Genomic DNA, 23,111 nt, shown 5'->3' on the forward strand with positions numbered 1-23,111 from the left:
TGCTAGGGTCTGGAAGTGAGGCCTGGTCAGAAACATGGCATGGTTGGGCTTCAATTATAATGACCATTAATAATATTACTAATTCCAAGTAAAATAAAGTAAAATTGTGGAAGAAATAGAATTTATTTCATTAATTTAAAAAATTTATCACAAAGTACTATAAGAATTCTTGTGGAATATAAGACAACAATAATATTAAATAATAATAAGCAATCAACAGTTATATATTACAAACCGAAGGTCTTTGTTCACATGTATTTAATTATTTAATATGTACTCATAGACTACATATTATTGTAGTTGTTATCATTATTACTGCAAAAGAGAAATGAAGTAATTTTCCCCAAGTAGGCTTCAATGAATGTTTATTTTCTCATCCGTAAAGGACATTTACCATCCACAAGATAAAGTCAACTTTCATGATCTTGCTGTTACTACCTTCCTACCTCATCTCTTACATCCTCATGCCATTCACCCCAGTGACTCAAAAACTCTCATGACAGCTTTAGCTGTGCTACCATCACCACCAGCACTTTTTTGAAGCTACTAAAATCCTTTTGATAATTTATATCACATAATCAAAATCTGACTCCTTGTCTTAGATACCAAATCTTTAAGAAAAACTTTCCTAAACTTTCAAGATGAAGTGCTCCACTAATGTGCTACCACAGCATCCTGCCCCTACCAGTCGCTTTCCCCTTAGTACCCATAAACCTCTGTTACACCTGCCTGTCAACCTCTCCTGCTGGGATATTAGCCCTATGAACATAGGAACTATGTTCTCTCACTACTGTCCCTCCAAGGTAAGGCCCAATACAGTGCAGGAACTAAATAAATGTTTGCTAAACAAATGAGTAAGTAAAGGGATAAACAGATTGCTAATGGCTGAAACTGAAATATCCATTTAATAGGATTAAATAATCTAGGCTTTTCTTATCAAAGTCCAGAAAAGAAAAATGATGACCTTAGCAGTTTATTACTGATCATAAAAGTTTATTACTGATCATAAACTACCAAAGGCAGTGATAAATTATTAGGTTAATTTTAAACTCAAAAGAAAATTGCTGCAAGTCATAATACTAATCACAGCAATATAAAAGTGTAAACAGAAAATGTTTTTACAATTTAATCTGTTTTCAAGGAAAGAAAGTTGAATGTCAACAGAATGATAACCAAATTGCTATATCAATATTATGTATTATCGTAACTCTAGCATACTATTTAGAAGGAGGTGATGGTGTATCCTCTTCCTAATCTTCTTAATGTGATAAACTGTAGTAGTGGCCGAATGCCTGGATTATTGGGATAAAGGCTATAAACCTAACAGTCAAGACTAAAAAAAAAAAATGGGCTTGAAAGATCAATTTTCTTCTTTTTATGTGTATATTTTATTAGAATATATGGATAAATCCAGAAACTCTTGAAGGCAAGATTAAAGTCCTAAATATCCCTATAAAATTAACATTTGGCATTAACATAGTTACTTTCCACATTTAAAAATCATTCTTTTGAATTAGTCACCATAAAATACCTATAATCATTGTTGGGATGGTCAAGACAAGAACCTTAAAGAGTAAAACTTTGACATACCTCATGACACAGAAATAATAAACTTTAAACTGATGATTTCAAGTAATAGTACAAATGACAAAAATTTTATAAGGAATAAAATTATTCTTTCTTTTTCCTAAGTAAAGGTGTAACAGTGAAACATAATATTTCCACAAGAAGAATCTACACAAGAAACTGATTTTGTCAACAGGCTTGACTTTCTTTTAATCGGTATTAACCCTTGCCAACAGCAATCATATTAAAGTCTTCTCAGTCTATCCCCAAAAGGAAATAAGTAGGAGGGACATTCAGGGATGAAAGCTTTATTTATTCAAAAGGGACTCGCTAGTTTTCATTTGGAGACAACAACCACCAGAGAAGTCAGAGCGATTAAGAGAAGATGAAATCTTATCAGAACAGAGGAGAAACCCCTTCTAAGGTATCTATGCAGATAAGATATTGGGACACGGATTTTTCTTTCAGGCCCCAAGCTTGCCACAGTTTGGACTATGGAAAAGTAAATTTAGTAACTGAGATTATCTGCTGACCATTAGACAAATTAAACTTGTTTCTAACACTATTAAACTGCTGATGGGAACCGATCATACCCACTCAAAGGCTAGATTCCCACCCGCTTACACTATCTACAATTTAATCAATGTTTATTCCTATGAATTACTCAAGTTCTATGGCTTGATAGCAGCCTGTGATAAAATGCAATTTAAGTGAAAAATCACAAGGTAAACATTTTTTTGTTGAGTAAAAATAGTTATAACAAGAATGCCTCATTCTGTCTAAGGCATTTCTTGTTGATAAATTAAGTGCAGACTTCAGCACTTGCCTTAACCCTTCCAGGTCGATATGGAAGCACTGGCTTTGACATCTTAAAAGTGTGAAATACAATTTTTTAAGCTAAAAGCTTTTTTAAAAATAATGTTTACTTAAATAATTTATTCTTATATTTAGAGAAGCATTAAGTTGTTAACCCTAATGACTCTAAATTATGCTCATATCCTTAAAAATTTATAAATGGTGCAAAAAGCTCTTGAATAACCAGCAAATTACTTACTGACAGTATTGCTTTCTGAGAAGTCTTAATATCATCATTTTCCAAAATAAATATGAATTTGAAAATCTATTTGTCACTACACAATTAAATATGGACTATCTGTATCACTTTTTCTTGCTAGTGTCCATGAAGAAAATATGAAAGCCCTCAGCTTATCTACGATCATCTGGAACCTTACTACATTCTTCTTGGTAAGGTTTCAGTGCTCTTCAACAGGTAATTTTCTTCTCATTTAGAAAAAGATAAAGATGTTCTTATCAATCATATGCCACAAAAACATCTCAGACTGAAACATCATTGTGTTTGGAACCAGGATAATTCATGCTATGTTGCTTTAAAAAAAAGTACCATGAACTTTACTATCTTAATTTCTGAATATTCATACATGGGCATATCTATACATGTAATATAAATATAAATCAGAAACTTACATCCACACGAAAACATGCACACGGATATTTATAGAAGTTCTATTTATAAAGGCCAAAATTTGCAAGCAACCAAGATGTCCTTCAGTGATGAGTGAATAAACTGTGGTGTATATATATAATGAAATATTTTTCAGCATTAAAAAAAGAGCTCTCAAACCATGAAAAGATATGGAGGAAACTTAAATACATATTACAAACTGAAAGGAGCCAATCTGAAAAGGCTATATATTGTATGATTCTAATTATATCACATTCTCAAAAAAGTACAACTATAAAGACAGTAAAAATATCAATGCTTGCCAGGAGTTAGGAAGGATGAACAGGGAAAGCACAGTGGATTTTAGGTAGTGAAATATTCTATAAGATGCTATAGTGGTGGACACTTGTCATTATATGTTTGTCAAAACCCACAGAATGTACAATACCAATAGTGAACTCTAATGTAAACTATGGACTTGGGTAATATCATGTCAATGTAGCTTCATTGATTGCAACAAATTACCTCTCCCGTGGGGTGTTGACAGTAGGGGAGATTGTGCATATGCTGTGGCAGGGAGTATATGGGAGCTCTCTGTAGCTTCCATTCAATTTTGCTGAGAACCTAAAATTACTCCCAAAAGTAATGTTTTAAAAAAATATAAATCAAATCTGAAAAAAAATTTAAATGGCTATTTTTAGATACTTACTAATGAATATTTTTAAGTACACTCAATGTGACTTGATGCCACACATATTTAATTCTTTACTTGTATTTTTTTTACTTGCAGTCAGATGAGAGTCTTAAAACTTATGACCAGTCAAGACAAATGCTATCGAGGTTGAATTCACCTTCTAAAATTAGAGAAACAAAGTCATCTTAAGCACAAGCTGCACTAAGATGAGCCCAGGCCCAGACTATTAAGTCATCAAACCAGTTTTCACTTCCTGGAACTCAACCAAAATTGTCTCTATCTGTTTTACCAAACCCATCTGTGGCATCTGAATTTAAAAAATCTTCAACTTCCAAGTCTACATCCAAGCTCTCATTACCTTCCCAAGATGCAGCAAAGAGGTCTGCCTCTATCAAAAAGCAATGTTTAGCTAACAACATTGCACAAAAACAGCCTCAGTCAAAATCAACCTCAGAAAAACAGAACTTAATCCACAAGTCTGCATGCAAACTGACCTTAGATGACAAGTCTATGTCCAGTTATCTCCCTCCAAGACTGGTATAAAAAGAAAGAAAATTACTAAGCCTAAACAGAAACAGTCAAAAGTTACCAAGTCTGCACCCAAGAAGACATCATCTTCACACAATACAGGAAAAATTTCTTCAGTTGCCAACACTACACAGAAATCAACTGTAAAGACAATAAAACCAAAGAGTCCAGCTGCCAAACCTGTTCTTAGACAGACATCATCTTCCCTAGGTACAGTGAGGAGTCATTTGGTTCCTAAGTCTAAAAGGCCAGAGTCTAAAGTTTCTGGGACTAAAACAAGGAGAGTTGTTTCTAAGTGGTCTCCACCAAACAATTTAACAGGCTCCAAACATACTTCAGAAAGAACTGCTAAGTATCAAGGATGCAATTCTGCCAAAAGCCAGCATCTAGCTTCCCAAAACAAACAAAGGAAGATGAAACCTTTGCATTCTGTTAACCAGTTTTCAAATTTTCCAACATCACGCAAGCACCATGGACACAAACATCATCCACCACCATCCTGTCTGATAAAATCTCATTCCTCTCAACTTCAAACTCAGACATCTAAACCTCATAAGTCTACACCTTGTCCACATCAACCCAAAAAGCAGCCATCTGAGAATCCTGGAGAAGTAACAATTGCATCATACACAGTACCAACTCCTGCCTTTGCAGATGCCACCATGACAGCCACTGGAGAAGCTAATGATACTACTACCAGCATTGCTCAAACTGTACCTACCACAAAGCCCTTACTGCTACCCTCTCACCTACTGTCACTACCTCTGCGTCTCAAGTCACCACCCTGTCGGCTGACACCTCCACCACCAGACAAGAGATCACAACCCTTGAAGGCGACACAACTATTACTCTAAGTGACACGACTGCTGCTCCAGCTGATGAAACCACTTCTGTAACTGAAACTGCTATGTGAAAGCTGGCACAACTATTGGAGAGACGGCTGTAACTGTGACTAGCCCTGCAGCCACTGCAGTGAACACTAATTGTGCAACTGACACTGCACCCACTACAGAGGTCCTTAAAAGCACAACAGCTGCTCCAGGAGTGGACACTTCTACCCTTGGCACTACTCTGCCTGTGATCGCTGTCACTTCTGCTCTCCCTAGTGCCACCGCTGCTCCAGGATATGCCAGCACTACCACCACTACAACTGTTGGCACTGCACCTGAAGATGTCACCAACCCTGAATAGTATACTTATGACACTGAAGATTCTGATTTAGTCTCAAAATATGAATATGACCCAGCACTCCCTGAAAAGTCCAGAATCTAATGCCACAGACCCTGTTACTCCTTCAACTCCAGGTGCCACTCCTCCTATATAAGATGTCTCAGGACCCACAACTGACATTACCCAGTACCTATGGGTGATAACTACCACACAGAGCCCTTGAATACTGATTGAATACCCCCCAAAATAATAAAAAATATGAGATTTTAGCAGTGAAAATATCACAATTCTTTAAGTACACTTTATTGTATTGTAGTTTTTAGTCTTTCTTCTTTATCTATCACCAACATATCATGTCACATATTTGAAGTACCACAAGAAGACTTGTCATTGCATTTTACTGTGATGACTAAATTCACTTTACAGGCCTCAGTACTTGACATGGAAAAAGTATTTATCTCTTATTCTCACTCTAGTCTCAAAACTACTTGATGTCCTAAGAGCAAGTATCCCTAAATCCTCTTAATTCCATAAGTGCTGAAGGATAATGAAAAGGATAATTTATTAACTTGACAAATTTAATTTTATGAAAGGAAATAAACTCTTAAAGGTGCTTACCTATAGAAAATACAAATATCTTACATAGGATATGAGATTTTGGGATGCTGTAAAAGCAGAGATATTATTCATGGCACCAAGTCCCCATGTTATGTTTACAAAAATAAATCATAGATTAGGCCACAAATATAACCTCCCCAAATGTTAAAAACAAAGAGGTTCTATAATCGGGAACTTCTCTTGCTAGACTGCAACAAAACTAAAACTTAATTATAAAATCTAACAAAAAATGTCCAATTACTCTTTCAAAGGAAAAGAACTGTAACTAGACAGTAGCAATAAAGAGTTTAAAATAAAAATAAGACTATCTATGCAGGCTAATAGGATGTAATCAAAGTTAGGTGAAGAGGTAAAACACTGTATTAGTATCATTTTAAGGTAAGAGTAGATTTATCAAAAAGTTATGCTCCTACTTATATCCCAGAAATATAACAAAAGAATTCTAAATAGCATAGAGGGACTCTAAAAAGACTAAGATCTTTTAAATCCAGTTTTATTGAAGTATAATTGAGAAAACTGTATATATTTAAAGTGCGCAAAGTGATGATTTGATATGCATTTGTGACATGATTGCATCAAGCTAATTAATACATCCATCACCTCAAATGGTTACTCTTTTTTTATTGTAAGTATACAAAACAGTGTTATTAGCCATAGTACGATGCTGTACTTTAGATCCTCAGAACTTATTCATTCTATAACTTAAAGTTTGTACCCTTTGACCAACATCTCCCCATTTCCCCAACCCCAACCCTTGCCAATCACCATTCAATTCTGTTTCTGAGTTTGGTTTATTTTTTTTAATTTCACATATAAATGATACCAGATAGCATTTGTCTTTCTCTGTCTGGCTTATTTCACTTAGCAAAAATCCTTCCAGATTCATCCATGTTGTCACAAATACCAGGATTTCCTTCTTTTTACAGCTAATATTCCTGTGTGTGTGTGTGTGTGTGTGTGTGTGTGTGTGTGTCTGTGTGTGTGTGATGTTTTCTTTACCTACTCATTTGTTGACAGACACTTAGGTTGTTTCCATATTTTAGCTATTGTGAATATGGTGCAATGAACATATTAGTACAGAAGTGTCTTCAAGATAATGATTATTTTTCCCTTCATATATATACCTCACAGTAGGATTGCTGGATCATATGGTAGTTCTATTTTTATTTTTTGAAGAACCTCCATACTGTTTTCCACAATGGCTGTACAAATTTACCTTCCCACCAAGAGTGCACATGGATTAACTTTTCTCTACATTCTAGCTAACATTATTGTCTCTTGTCTTTTTAATAATAGTCATCCTAACAGGTGACAGGTGATATCTCATTGTGGTTTTTATTTGCATTCCCCCAATGATTCATGACTTTGAACACCTTCTCATGTACCTGTTGCCCATCTGTATATATTCTTTGGAAAAATGTCTGCTCAGGTCTTCTGCCCATTTTTTAACTGGATTATTTGGGGGTTTTTTTGCTATTGAGTCATGTGAATATCCTTTTGGATATTAGCCCCTACCAGGTATGTGAGTTGCAAGTATTTCCTCACATTCCATGAGTTGCCTTTTCATTTTGTTGATTGGTATTTTTTTGTTCTGAAGAAGACTTTTAGTTTGATGTTGTCCCACTTGTTTATTTTTGTTTTGTTGCATGGGCTTTTGATGTCATATTCAAAAAATCATTGCCAAGACCATTATCAAGAAGCTTTTCCCCTATGTTTTCTTTTAGGAGTTTTACTAGGCGTTTTACCAGGTTTCAGGTCTTAAAATCCTAAAATTCATATGGGACCATGAATACTAAAACAATCTTGAAGAAGAAAACAAAGCTAAAGCAATTACATTTCCTGCTTTCAAACTATATTGCAAGGCTTTAGTAATCAAAATAGTTTGGTGCTGGCATAAAAACAGACACATAGACCAAGGGAAGTAAAACTAATACCCAAGTAATCACATAATTGTTCATTATTTTCCTCTCTCCTGGTGTAATAAAAGTAGAAAGAAGAAAACATATTCTTGATATTCTCATTCAATTAAGATTATGCTAACTTCTCAATATAACCAAGTGTCACTGATTCATTCCTAGGACTCCGAAGATACCCAACACATTTGCTGTGAAGGAAACACCACAGTCTTCAGAAATGGTCCCTTTTAATAGATTCTAGGCATATATTAACAAATCTATAATCTCTTTTTATACTACCCTTTAAATTTCTCCATTTTGCTTTGAGTATACATAACATGTTTGAAGTATCTGTGTGTAGTTTATCAATAAATAGAGTGTATTTTTTAACTAGCAAAGATGAATAGCTGAAATGTCTGGAGCACAATTTTATCCAACTTATTCATCTTTAGCTTAGAATTCAGGCAGGTTGTCTCATTTGCTCTTTTCTGTCCTCTCAGAAATTATATATCCTCAATGCTAGAAGTCAAATCCTCATGCTGAAATATTAAATATGTTTTCTCTGAAGTCATGAGGAAATTGCTAGACTCAGAGCTACTTCTTTAGGTGATTTTAAACAAAATAAACAAGATGGATGCCTGTTTGATTATGAAACTCACTGATTACCTGAAAGGTTTCAGATTTTTGGATGGTGATAATTCTATTCACTTTATTTATGCTTATACACAGCTACTTCAACATAAATTACTCAGCAAAGCAAAAGAAATATGATATAATAAAATGATAAGCTAGTCAATAATAATGAGACTAAAGAGAGAATGAAATAAATGGAATATAACTAAATAGAAAATATAATTATTTAATATGAAAGAAAAGTAAAGGAAGTAAGGAAAATAAGGAAAAAACTTCATTAATAATATATTCACCTCAAAATATTTATAATAATAAATGGAAAGCAATCTATCAATTAACTAATGGAAAAGTACCTGTGGAATATCTATATGGTACAATCATGTCATTAAAATTATGTTTATAAAAGATTTTTAATAGAATTTAATGTCTATATAATATTTTGAGTGTGAAAAATATAATACAGAATTTTTTACATAATCACTATTAAAAATTTAATATAGTTAACCTACTAATTTGTTTTTAATTTTTTAAGAAAATTATCAAGGTTATGTGATTAAAACTTATTTTTAATTTTTTTCTTTCAAATTTTTATTTTCTAATTTTCTATCATGAGCATTAATTACTTTGGGAATTGAAAGAAGCAACCTTTGAAATATGTAAAATTTAGTAAAGCTTATGCATTAAAAATAACTGAAAATAGACAAAAATAAGTAAAAAAAAATCAGACTTATAGTGCTAATATATTTTTAAAATATATTCTACTCATTACAACAGTAAATATTTTAACTAGGAACTTCTTGGAGGTCTTATTCAAATAAGTGAGAAATTATATTACAAAATTGGTAAACTAAGGAAGCCACTTAAACCATGTAGAACCATCAATTATTTTCAACTACTAGCCCCGGTGTTCTCTGAAACCATGTTGTGAAGCTGGTGAGCACAATAGAAATCACACTTCCCAAATGAAAAAATATACTGGAGTTCATATTTTAAAAAAAGAAAATTCAGCACCAATAAATTCATATAACCAAACACCAAAGCCAGAATAAACATACAGTTCAAAAAATTGTTATAAGATTTGTCAAAGAATAACTTTGAGGCATTTAGTTATTTACCTGCATTGAGGGAGACTGTTTTCAATGAACAAAGAGAAAATGAGAATTGTGATGAGGAGAAAGGAGACGGGGAAAAACACTGTCTAGAAACACTAAGTCATAATTTACATTTTGGGGGTAAATCAGCAACTGGCAAGGAAGGGGTGAACAATACTGCAATTACTATCCAGTCTGAAGATATTTTGTTTTTTATGCCTAGGACTATGTCCGTGTGTACATCACCTAATTTTTAATACTCTGGTTGGATCCTTTAAAATATTCCTTGATCTATTATAATATAATCCCTAACCTAATATCATCATAAAAACTATTAGCATTTATTCAGTATTTAGTTATGTTCCAGACAATGTGCTAAGTACTTTACATTGATTTATTCATTTAATACTTACAACAATCCTATAATAATGAAGAAAATGAAGCAAAAAAAGATGAAACATAGCTAGCAATTAAATCCAGACAGGCTTACACGAAATCCTAAACACTTAGCTACTGAAATATTTCTAGATAAGCCTTTCTACATTAAAATTGTAAAATATACATTTATCAATATCCAAGGAAAAGAATTTGGACTGAACTAAATTGTATACTTCTTTAGGTTAAATAATAGGAGAGGTTCTTTCCATAGTCTCATTAATACTCAGTGTCAGTCAGTATAAGCTACATTACTCTGAAATTTCTCTTGACTCCATTTTTTTCAAGAAAAAATATTGGAAATGTTTGTATAACATCTTATTGAAAAGATAATAAAAGAAAATGAAGTAGATATGGACCACGACTTCAAGGAACTTAAGAGTTTATTTGAATATTAGCCAGCTACATGTTTCATGTCAAAATAAGAGTGGTAAATTTCATAAAAGAGTACAATGGGGTTTCAGATGAGGTAACAACTACTTCAAACTGGGCATATAGGAAGGTTTCCAAGAGGTGAAAGTATTTGAGCTGGGCCTTAAAGAACACAAAGGTCACTTAGACCCTTAGGTTAGAAAGCTAAGGACGTTCTAGACAGTAAAGAACATCAAAGAAGCAAAATATCTTTAAGGGAAACAGGATGTAGTTTACATAATCAAGGGTATAAGGTTCATGCAGAAAGCAACAGAGAGGGAAATAAGATTAGAAAGAAAGGCGGGGTTCACATAGAATTTTGAATGAAACTTTTTACAAGTACAATAACTGGTAGTTGAGCTTCTGTCACTCACAACCTGCTAATTTCTGTCATTTTTCTAAGCACAGATACTGTTGTCACTATCACCTCCAAGAATCTATCAGGTATCACCACCTCATTAAGCCCCACTGCTGTTACTACTCCCAGCCAGCCCGCAAACCTATCATTTCCACAAGCACCACGTAGAACCATCACCAACATGCTCCCAGAGTTACCCACCACATCTCTTCTGGCACATACATCACTGTAATGTCAGCATCAACCAACAAAATTGAAACTACGTTTAGCACCAATGGATCTACAGGCAAAATGAGTACTGAAAAAAAGTTGCACCTAAGACTTTGAATAAAGAGAAAACCAACAAACTTGGAACCACCCTGAAACTTACTAAATAAGCTCAGCACTAATGGTGATAATGATCATTTGGGTTTTGACACTGATCTCAAAGCTGACACCACTTTCAAAAAAGGAACAACTATTACTTCTCCAAATGGTGACAGTCCCAGGATGAGTATATTTCAATGTAATATATGCAATGAATAACCCTGCAATTACAATTTGGAAAAAGGTTTGCAAGAGTATGTGCCAAGTGCCAAGCTAGAGAGCTAAATGTGTAGCACTGTAGCAATTAAGAAATAAACTTCCATTTTAAGCTTTCTATTGGTTTAATGCCACACAAAATAATTTACTGTAATTTTCTATTACTTTATAGAGCAGTACTTTCAACCCCATTAAAAAAGAATACTTGATAGATGAATCACTAGAGGAAATGCTGTAAAAGACATTTAGCATATACTAATTTACAGTAACTAATAAAACCCCCATTGATCTCCAACTTCATCTGCCAATATACGTTTCTATTCAGGGAACCATTATTTCAAAGTTATATTCTTCTCCAAATCCTTATTAATAGAATATATGAACAGATGACTGCCGCTATTCTTACTACTATTACTGACATTAATAATCACTAACACCTCTGTAGTACTTACTATGGGCTTGACACTATTGTAAATATTTCGCATATATTGATCCACTTAATTCTTACAAGTGTCCTGTAAAATAAGAATTATCATTATCCCCATTAACAGAGAAAACTGAGGCATGGATAAAGTAAGCCACTTATCCTAGATCACACTTCCAGCAAGCAGGGCAGCAAAGAACTGAACGCAGGTCTGTTGTAATCTGTGTCTGATCACTGTTCTGTAGATACAGCCACTCAACCTAAATATCCAACTGAAAATATTCATAATCTGGTCATAGTTGAGGTTTTTCATACTGTTTCCATTTTTATAAGAACATATTCTATAAAGATTTTTTAATCCATTTAGTATAATTTTATTATAAGCTATCTTACTGGGAAAAGGTGAATAGTAAGTTGAGCTTTCCATGGTTCTTTTATCTAGCTCAGAGAATGCTTTCAGAATAAAAATATTGAATAATAAAAAGAGTAGCTAGTGTGGTCACTATGGAAAACAGTATGGAGGTTCCTCAAAACATTAAAAATAGAACTATCATATGATTCAGCAATTCTACTTTGGGGCATTTACCCAAGGAAATGAAAACACTAACTCAAAAAAGATTTCTGTACCCCCATGTTCACTGCAGCATTATTTACAATAGTTAAGATATGGAAACAGCCTAAATGTCCAATGATGGGTCAATGGATAAAGAAAATATGGCACATACATACAACAGAATATTATTCAGTCATAAAAAAGAATAAACTCTTGCAATTTGCAACAACACAGATGAACTTTGAGGGCATCATGCTAAGTAAAATAGGCCAGAGAAAAAGAGACAAATACTGTATTTGTACATATCACTTATATGTGGAATCTAAAAAAAAATAGCTCATAGATACAAAGAACAAAACAGATTGGTGGTTGCCAGAGCTGAGGTGGGAGGGAAGGGTTAGGTGAAATGGGTAAAGGGGGTCAAAAAGTACAAACTTCCAGTTTTAAAATAAATAAATCATGAGGTTATAATAAACCATGGTGACTATAGTTAATAGCATTATATTGCATATTTGAAAGCTGCTGAGAGAGCAGATCTTAAATTTCTCATCATAAGAAAGAAAAATTTGTAACTATGTACAGTGATGTACAGACTTATTGTGGTGACCATTTTGCAATATATACACATATCAAATCAGTATGTTGTACACCTGAAACTAATATATGTGAATTTTGCCTCAATAAATAAATAATTAGTGAGCAAGTTCTAGCTTATAGTCTGGGACACAGTTACACAAAAAATATATTCTAAAGAATGAATAAACAAACACACAAATTTGTTTTCAGCCTATTTAAATATCTTTATATTGAGACAACGAAAAAGAAAGATACTATAGAAATGATTTGCCTTATTTTATTGAAGAGGAAATTTGCACAAAAAGGGTCAGCGCTGTCCATTAGAAATATAATCCAAGCTACGTATGTAACCTTAGATTTTCCAGTAGCCAGAAAACTTTTTAAAAAGTTAAAAGAAACAGTGAAATTAATTTAAACTATATATTTATTTAACCTAATATAGCCAAAGTATTATCATTTGAACACTTAGTAAGCATTTAAAAAATTTTAAAGAGATGGCTTGTATTCTTTCATTCATATGAAGTCTTGATCATTCAGTGTGTATTTTACACTTACAATACATCTCAATTCAGACTGGCTCCATTTCAGGTGCTCACCAGCAATGTGCGGATATTGGCTATTGCACTGGACAGCACAGCCTTGGGGTGCAACAGAGGAAGGGCTTCAGCCCTCTTCTATTCCCACTCCTCACCATCCCACAAATATTTAATAAGCACCCTCTATACATCTGGTAGTAGAAATACAATTTAGGGGAAATCAAGTGGGGATCTCAAACTGTCACATATGTGTGGAACACTAAACTAAGAGATCGAATACACAAATGGACAATGGCCAGGCCATATTTGACAATAAAACTCTGACCCATAACCTCTGGCAGCATATAGCTAGGGAAACCAAATAACAGTCATTCTAGAATGTTCAGGACAAACACACATACACATATAATATGTATAATATATGTATATATAATATACACACACACATGTATATATAATCTAATATTGGTTAAATAATGAGACATGATATTTCCTACATTAGAAAAATCTATTATCATTGGAAAGTCACAAGTTATTCAATAGAATTGAGCTTTGTTGAGGCAACATTAAGCACTTTATAAATTAGTTTGAGACAGGCAAGAAGGTAGCGAGGATAAAAAGATATGAAGAGTTATGCGTATTCTAAGTTTTTTATTTTTTCAGGAGTGGAAGCAAAGGAATCTATATTAGTATCAGGTTAAGAAATTTTACTAGTATCTCTTAATTTATGGACATTTATATATATATTATAATTTTTATCTAAATATCTCAAAATTATACACTATTACAAGAGGGGAGAAATAGACTATATTGCTAATATTGGAATTTTCAAAAGAACTTACATAAGTAATATAAACGCATAAGAAAATATTTTATTTAGGAAAGGTTTTTTTTTTCTTTTCTTTCAGTTGTCTTTCAAACTCAATCAAGTATTTCTGCTATTTGAAAAATATTTCTTAGAGATTCAGTAGTACCTATCTTCGGTTTGAATGTGATAGAGATTTAGGACCATGAAACCTTTCCCTGCATTTTGTCAGTGTACTTTCAAGTTTCTCAAGAGTAATCATCACTCTTCAGTAAAACATTCTGAAAGCAAATTAATCTTTGAAGCAATTGTAAATAACTGGATTAAACTAAAATTAATAATTATGTCATTTATATTTTAATTTTTTATATTATTAGAAGAGTGATCTAAGTTTATTCCAAAATCTTGGGGAATAGAAGAAAAACAAACAAAACACATTATTCCTTCAACCCAGAAGAGGAGTGGGAAATTGTCTTCTAACCCAAGTGTACACATCTCAACACTGTTACAGAATATTTTCTCTGCTTATAGAAACAATTTCTGTATCATAAAACAGCATCATGTATAAAACTCTTTATGGTATTTTTTCACCCTAATTTATGTAACCAATTCTCTGTCTGGGGGCAGTTTTTTTTCTCTTTTACAATCAGCTCTGAGATACAAAACCTGGGATCCACAATTATTTCTATGAAATAAAGCCCCAGACATGGAATGACTGGAGGCAGAACATTACACACACAAACATTTGTCCATAGATATTTTATGAGATGTTTTATATTCCAACTGCTAATCTTAGGAAAGTCGTAAAAAAGGTATAAGCAATAAAATGGTTTGACCTAAAACCATCACATTCTTGCTATAAGGCCTTGGTGTAGCAGAGACCAGGTCGAAGACCGTTAAAATAGATTAAGAACCAGGTGAGAGATGATGGTGGCTTGGATGAGGGAGGTAAAAAGAGGTAGGATCCTGGATATTCTTTAAAGGCTTTCCTGATGGACTGGATGTGAGCAGTGAGAAAAATAGAGAGAATTGCAATGAATCCAAAGCTCTAGGTCTGAAAAACTGAAATAATAGTAGAAGCTATGAAAGTATAGCAGTTGATTGTACTGTAAGGAATGTCAGGAGTTCCATTTTGAAAACATCAAATTTGAAATGTTTATTAGTGATCTAATTAACAACAGCAAGTTAACAGTTAGATATTCAAGTCTGAAGTATAAGAGAGAGGTCAGGACCCGTGAGATTATATATTTAAGAGTAGATGCCATAGAGGTGGCATTTAAAACCATGAAGCCAGGTGAGATCACCAAAGAAGTGACTGTAAATACAAAAAACAAGAGGGTCAAACTCCAAGCCCTGGGGCACCTCAACATTGAGAAGCATCTAAATGAAACCATAACTTATCATTTTAATTATTTTTATTAACAACAAAATTGAGTATGTTCTCTTCGATTAAATTTCTGAATCTCCTTGTGTTAACATTAGTAAAGATGTTTTAAAAATTTAAACAAACATAAACATATAATGTTAATATGAGATACTTTTCCCACTACAAACATTGTTAGCCAAATGGACTCCAGGTGCAGGAAAATATTCTACACAGAGGGAACAGTTAAAGCAAAGATCACAATCGTTTTCTTAGACAGTTGTTAAATAAAACAACTTACAGCTTCTGACATTTGAGGACAAGAACTTCTTCACCCAAAAAACTCTCTTGGCAAAGCAACAATATCTGCTTAACAAAACTATAATTTTGAACTTCGTGAAGGAATATATAGTGATCAGTGTTCTGAAGCAAAAGGAAACTTACATGTGAAAAAAAGCAAATCACATTATGAGTCATATCAGTATAACACTCTTAAGTGCCTGTGGCCTTTCTGGCTTGAAATTGATGACCTGACATCTCATGAAAAGACAGCATTATGTTTTATTCCGCTACTAGCACATTTACTATACTGTTGAGTATCCAGCAGGCATTCAGCTCAAGAGGTTCTTTGAAGCAAAGGTGAATTAGAAGACATATTCCCCTAATAGTAGAGGAATTGCCCAATGGGAATATATTGGATCTACTAAAAGCCGTCCTTTGAAAAAGAAGGCCATTCTTTTTCCATTTGATCTTTCATTAGAATCATTATTTATTGATGTATTCTCAGTATCTACTAAAGAGCCTAAAAATATAATTCTTTAGTATTTTTGAATGAATGAATAAGTGGGATTTATTAGTAGAAAGTTATAATCAATATTTTTACTTACAAATCAAGTAAGGTAAACAGCTGTTAATTCAAGCTGTTAATTCAGTTAAATACATAAATGTTTAGGTTTTAATTTGTTATAACTATATTTACAAACAACTTTACACTGTATTTTATGCATGAGTAAATGCTCTCATTTAAATCTAAGACTATCTTCATGTATTAGGAAACTATTATTCTCTTTCTACATGAGGTTAAATGATCTCTCTGCAGACCTGATGTGACAGCTAGGACTTAAACATAGATCTAAATCCAATGACAACTCCATTTACCGTGTAAGAACTATCATTATTACTTCAATGAATTTTCAAATACACTAATTCTCATGTCTGCATTTCTTTGGCAATAGAATTTTTACTATCTTCCCTGGTTAGTGATTTAATATATATTTACATGTGAAAAATGGTAAATGATTAAGAATAAAATAACAAATATGCAGGCAAAATAACCTTCATATAATTAAGAATATACTCAGAAAGTTCTAAGGTAGCTGCAAATAAAATGGCTCTGATATTCACTTTCAAACAAGTTGATGCGAAAGAAGTTCCTTATATTTTTCTGAATAAAAGTATTTAAGAAAATATTTCAATATATTTTAAGCAATTAGAAGAATTTTGATTTACATTTTCCCCTTGAATATTTTTATGCCTTGATTATTTCAATTCTACCAAAAAACCATGGGAGTAAATTATGCAAAAATAGAGTTGATTAAAGTTGTAAAGCTGTAGGAATATAAGATAAAATATTAATTATTCTATGATTAATATTAAATTACTAGATAATGTTTTTTTTATAAAGTTCTTCATAAAGAAATGATAGCCTAGAAATCACGGGATTTAATTATCCATCATGATGAATGATGAGTAAAAAGAAACAGGTTTATGTATATTTGCAATGATATACATAGCTAACCTATTTTACAAACATTTATGTGTGGCTTTCTATGTGCCAGCTACTAAAATGTACAGTGGGGTATACTTATAATCAAATAAATACAATCTCTGCCCTCAGAGAATTTGAAATCCAGTATGGAAATCAGCATTTAAACATATAACTACATAAACTCATGTATGAATTTGTTAATTATGAAAAACCGCTACAAGTGCAGAAAGAGCAAATGAGACACGGAGGTTTCCTGAAAAAGTAATTCTGAGCTGGGATCAAAATACTAGTGTAAACTTCTATTGTTTAGAAACTTGCAGGGTTTAACAGGACAACAGGGTTATAGCCTTTCACTTGCTGGCTACTGCCACTTTTTCCGCGGTAAAGATTTTATACACTGTAAACCAAGAACTCCCTAATATTGAGAAATTACACAGAAATAGATTTTAGAGTGAGAATATGGCACTGTGTATTTACAAACTGGACAGAGTCAGGTAGAAATAAAGAAAAAGTAATGTCTTTCCTTCTTTCAACAGCCATAAGAATGTGTGTACTTACTGTCTCTTTGGATTAGAAGAGAAAAATTAAAGAGGAGGTTGAAAGTAAGAATCAAGGATAAGCAAGCAAAGAATTCAAAGGAAAAGCAGGACAGAAAACATTTGAGAACATTGAGAAGTTCTCTAAGAGTTAGGAGGAATTAAATCTGTGAGAGATTAACAAAGCCTATGCTTTCTTTCTACTTCCACATCCTCCCAACTCAAATGTAGATTTGAGGGGTTGTGTCTTCTGAAGTCTACAGGAGGAAGGGGTTTATTACATATCGAACTTGTTTGCTTTCAGCTAACTGAGCCAATGATTTTGTCTTTAAAAAACAAGAGTAATAAACACTCTTCCCACTCAAATATCAAGTATACAGTAGTTTCACAAACTGGACTATTCAGAAACATAGATTATATAATGTTATTTGTTTTTCTGAGACTGGGCCTTTTAATTTTAAACAATACTGCTTTTCTTTTAATATTTCTTGAAAGACTCATAAAATAATTTTCTTATGTTTTTCCAGTTTAATTAGACATTGTTCACCAGCTTCATATAATTTTGTGTAAGATGATACAGTTTTCACAGTTCCTATGGATTCAATTTCTCTCAGGCCACGTGTGCAAATGCGTCTAAACAACTCCACTTTTTTAAGTTTTCCTCTCTTCTTTTTCCTTCATTTCTTAGAGAATTATTTTTACACTTTAGGCCTCACCCAAGACTTTGACTCACAATAAAAATAAATTCATGTTTTTAGACTATTGTCTTCTAACTAATGAACATGGTAGATTCCTCTTTTTATTAGGTCATTTTTAATTCTGCTTAATAATTGTGATACGCAGAATAATGCCCCCCAAAGATGTCTCTGCCCTGATCCCTGGAAGCCATGAATATGTTATTCTCCATGGCAAAAGGGACTTTGCATTCATGATTAAGATGAAAGACTTTAAAACGGTGAGAGCAGCTTAGGTTATGCACGTGAGCCCAATTTACGCACATAAATCCTTAAAAGTAGACAAGGAAGGCAGAAGAGTAAACCAGAGATATGACACCTAAAGGACTCAACTGAGTCTGAAGATGCAGGAAGCGGGTCGTGAGCCAAAGAATGTAGCAGCCTCTGAAAGTCAGCAACAGCTCTCAGTTTATAGGCAAAAGGAAATGGGCCTCTCAGCTCTACAACCACACAGAACTGAATTCTGTCAACAACCCAAATGAGCAGGAAACAGATTTTCCCCTAGAGCCTTTGAAGAAAAATACAGCCAGCTGACACCTTGCTGTCAGTCTGGTGAAACCCACCAGATTATTTTAAGTATAATATAATAAAGCTGTGGTTTTTAAGCCACTAAATCTATAATACTTTGTTATGGCAGAATGGAAAACTAATACAGTAAAGTTCTATAGTTTTCAGAGTAGAGCTTGAACATATTATTAGATGAATTAAGTATTTTGGGTTTTTTAATATTATCATAAATGAAAATTGTTTTTAAACTTTATATTCTCTTTGTTGCTGATATATAGAGAGATACAATTGATTTTGTACATTAACACTTTATACAATGACATCAGTAAATTCACTTAGTGATTCCAACCATTTTCCTATGTATTTGTCTGAATTTTCCACCTGAACAAACATGTTTGCAACTGATCAGAGTTTCATTTCTTTCTTCCCGGTCTTTGATTTTTCTTCATTCCTTAGTGCTCTGACAAAGACCTCCAATATAATATTGTGTACAAATAGCGATCAGGCATTGCTATGCAGGAATACATAGATAATACAGATGTGGGTACCTGGGAGTGGGGTACTGCTGTCACAATACCTAAAAATGTGGTAGTGGCTTTGGAACCAGACTATGAACAGAGGCTGGAAGGATATTAAGGAGCATGTTAGAGAAGTCCTAAATTTCTTGAATAGACAGTAGAAATAAACACTTTAAGGACATAAGGACACTGCTGGTGATGAGTCAGAAGGAAGTGAGGGCAAATGATTGGAAACTAGAGACAGGTATCTTCATCTCCTGAATTTACTGGGAAATTAGAAAATATGCCTAGTGACTGGATGATCTAGCTAAGATCCCCACCCCACCCCCCACATTGTTGAAGGTGTGCCTGTTTTTCTCTCACTGCTTATAATACACAGGAGAATAGAAATAAATTATAAATCAAGGGATAGACTGTGAAAAAGAGTTGATTGTTCTGCAAATTCTCAGCCTCTACAGACAGCAAGATAGGCTAAACTTAATGAAATGGCTTCCAAACAAAGTTCAAATCCAAGGCACCATCTGAAAAATTTGATCTAGATATAAAACCAACAGTATAATTTTTTGTTAAGACCTCAGCACAAAAGTACTTCCAAGTACTCCTCAGTCACACAGAGAGCCCTTTAAAAGATTAAGTATGTGCCTCACAGAGCTTCTCAATCAAACAGGAAGTTCTCTAGGAAGCTTAAGGATGCTGTTTCTTAGTCATCTCAGCAGGAAGTCAAAGTAGGTTGGGGTGTAATCTTAAACAGATTTGAGTGACACTTTTATTTAAAAGAATGAATCTTAGTAAGATTGACAAGAGATTCATGAAGTTTTTGAGAGAATTATATCAGCAAAACACCACCAGCTTGAACTGAACTCAGAACAATTGCCCAAGTGTAAGTGGAGAATGGACTGGAGCAACTACCTTAAACAGCAATTATTTGCAGTTAAACTTTAAGTTAATAATCCCAGTGAGATGGGTGGATAACAAACCCAGGTTATAAGGCCTAGGACAGGATAGAGAGATCTGCCTAGATAATTCTGAAATTTTTATTTGAATTAACCATCCTTCCTCTAAGTATTATAAAAAGTAGCATCTCTAGAAAACAGCACTCCTTATAAATGTTATTCTTCACAAAATTTGCCTGGGCCTATTTTAGGGAACAGCAAAACTAATTTTTTCCAGTGATCTCCAAAGCCTAGTTTGTTGTTGTTGTTAATTAGATCTGTTTTCTAATTCAAATTTACCTAGATGTTGGGCTCCTCCTACTTTAGTGTCTGCAGTGTTCTCTTGTCTGCCCAAGCTGTAGATTGGCTGATTGCTGGATGTTCTGAGTAGCAGTCTCTTGTTTGGTTCTCCAGACTAGTATTGGGAGCAAGGGCTTTGGTTCCCCTCAACTGCAAAGGCCCCACAGGCATTCTTGATTCTTGGTAAACTGATCTTTATTCAAATGGAAATAGGAAAATAATTATTCTGTGTCATGGAATTGAATGTACATCAAAATGACCTGGAAATTGCAAGGCCCACACCTGGCTTTACCATTGAGCTGAGTCTCTTCCTGTACCTCCAAACCCACTCTCCCTCTTTCCCAATCTGCTTTCTGGCCCAGGGGGCTCACCTGTGTGAAGTAACTCAGTATACTCCTTGCCTTCATTTTTTCTTCTTAGATTCAGCTAATTAGTGAACACCAGTATGGAAAGAAAGGAGAAACTCACTCCCTGACTACCTTACCATTTTCAGGATGAAATAAGAATGAATGGTTGAATACCTAGGTATAGAGGCAGGGTAAGAAAAGACTATTAGTTGGAAAAATATATTAATATAGAACCAGTGGAAGCTACACAGCTCTTCTGTCAAGAGAAATACGAACATACAGAAATTAACACAAAAAAATGAACTCTAAATTTCTCTTAAAGGAGATCATACAGAGATCTACATACTATTTTCATCACTAACCACATTATAAAGTCATAGAGATTTTAGAAAAATAATGATTTTTAAAATTTTACTACAAGTAAATTTTACTTTAAGTAAATTTACTTCAACACTATTAAATTAAGAGGGCAAATAGTTTGAAAAATCTGTGACTGGAAATGTGGTATCTCATTACTTCAGAAAATTATCATACTGAGAGTTAAATTATACATGTTTGAATTCTGACTTATTTATTCATTCAACAAACATTTACTAGCTTAACTTATAAATTATTGGGGGAATCATGTTTTATCAATTCTTGAACAGGCCATAATTTTGTGATCTTGGTGATAATTTTGAGTTGAATGATGATGACTGAGTGAAGAAAACATAAGATAATTATAAATGCAAAATATATTTTAAAATTTACACTGAGATTAATTGAAACAAAATTATATTTTCTGTAATTTGCATATGCACATATATATCAGAATGAAGATATGTCTACTTAGTACATTTCATTGTTCTTCAAATGACACTATAACTACAAATTCTCACCTAGTTGTGAATTGCTAATCACTGCTCAGAATTAACCTAAGACTATAGTTTCTATTTATCCAACCACTTTTATCCTTCCTTCAGAAGTATATGATATGTTTACTTTCCTTTCAAATCTTCTACCAAGCAATCATTTTACATTGTCTTGATTTTTCTAAACATTATATTTTAGGACAGATGCTCAAGTTGGTCTGAAACTTCCTTCTCTAACTATTAGATATGAGAGCCACGTGCATGTCAGCATTTTTTCTCCTACTTTTTTCAAAACAACCTGATAGAAATATATCTAAGGTCATATTAATAATTTGATAGGAATATGTCCAGGTATTTATTATCTTATTTAATCTTCACTAGTGTTTAAATGTTAAATGATTAGTAATCTCATTTTTCTATATCAGTAACATGTTAATAACTGTGTAATACAAGTTAATGATAACCCAAGGAGTTTGGTTTAATTTTCTAAAACTTCCTAAATACCCTTGAGTTCACATTAGAGAAGGCATGAATAATTTTTACATAAACATAGAGTTTATAATGTTACTTGATAAAATTTCTATTTAAGGACTTTCCTTAACAAAGTTAGGTATAAACTCAAACTTAGGGAATATACAGAACAAGGTTATTAACCTCCAAAGTCCTACTGCATTCCAGTATTCAGTCAAAATGAAAACCATAAATGAGAATACCTAAAATAATATTTACTTCATAAACAAGAGTGTTTTGATTAGTGTTCCAAAGTAATGACAAACATAAAAATGAAAAAAGACAAATCTTATTATGAGTCAAATCAGTGTATTAATCATAAGTATATATAATTTTATTAACTTTAAAGTGATTACTTCAATTCATCAATTCATGGAAAAGACAATATTGTGTATTGTTATTGCACAACCCTTATTATGACACTGATTATCACGCAGGCACCCAGTCATTCAAGTACAGCCAAACCCT

The 23,111-nt window shown here is 33.2% G+C and overlaps 1 long non-coding RNA gene across 1 annotated transcript in view; it reads right to left on the reverse strand.

Annotated features, from left to right (window-relative positions):
• The window catches only part of LOC141573775 (uncharacterized), a 132,237-nt gene that overhangs the window by 108,749 nt on the left and 377 nt on the right, over nt 1-23,111 (reverse strand). The window lies entirely within an intron of this gene.

This window comes from Camelus bactrianus, chromosome 2, assembly GCF_048773025.1.
Source record: "Camelus bactrianus isolate YW-2024 breed Bactrian camel chromosome 2, ASM4877302v1, whole genome shotgun sequence".
NCBI classification, from domain to species: Eukaryota; Metazoa; Chordata; class Mammalia; order Artiodactyla; family Camelidae; genus Camelus; species Camelus bactrianus.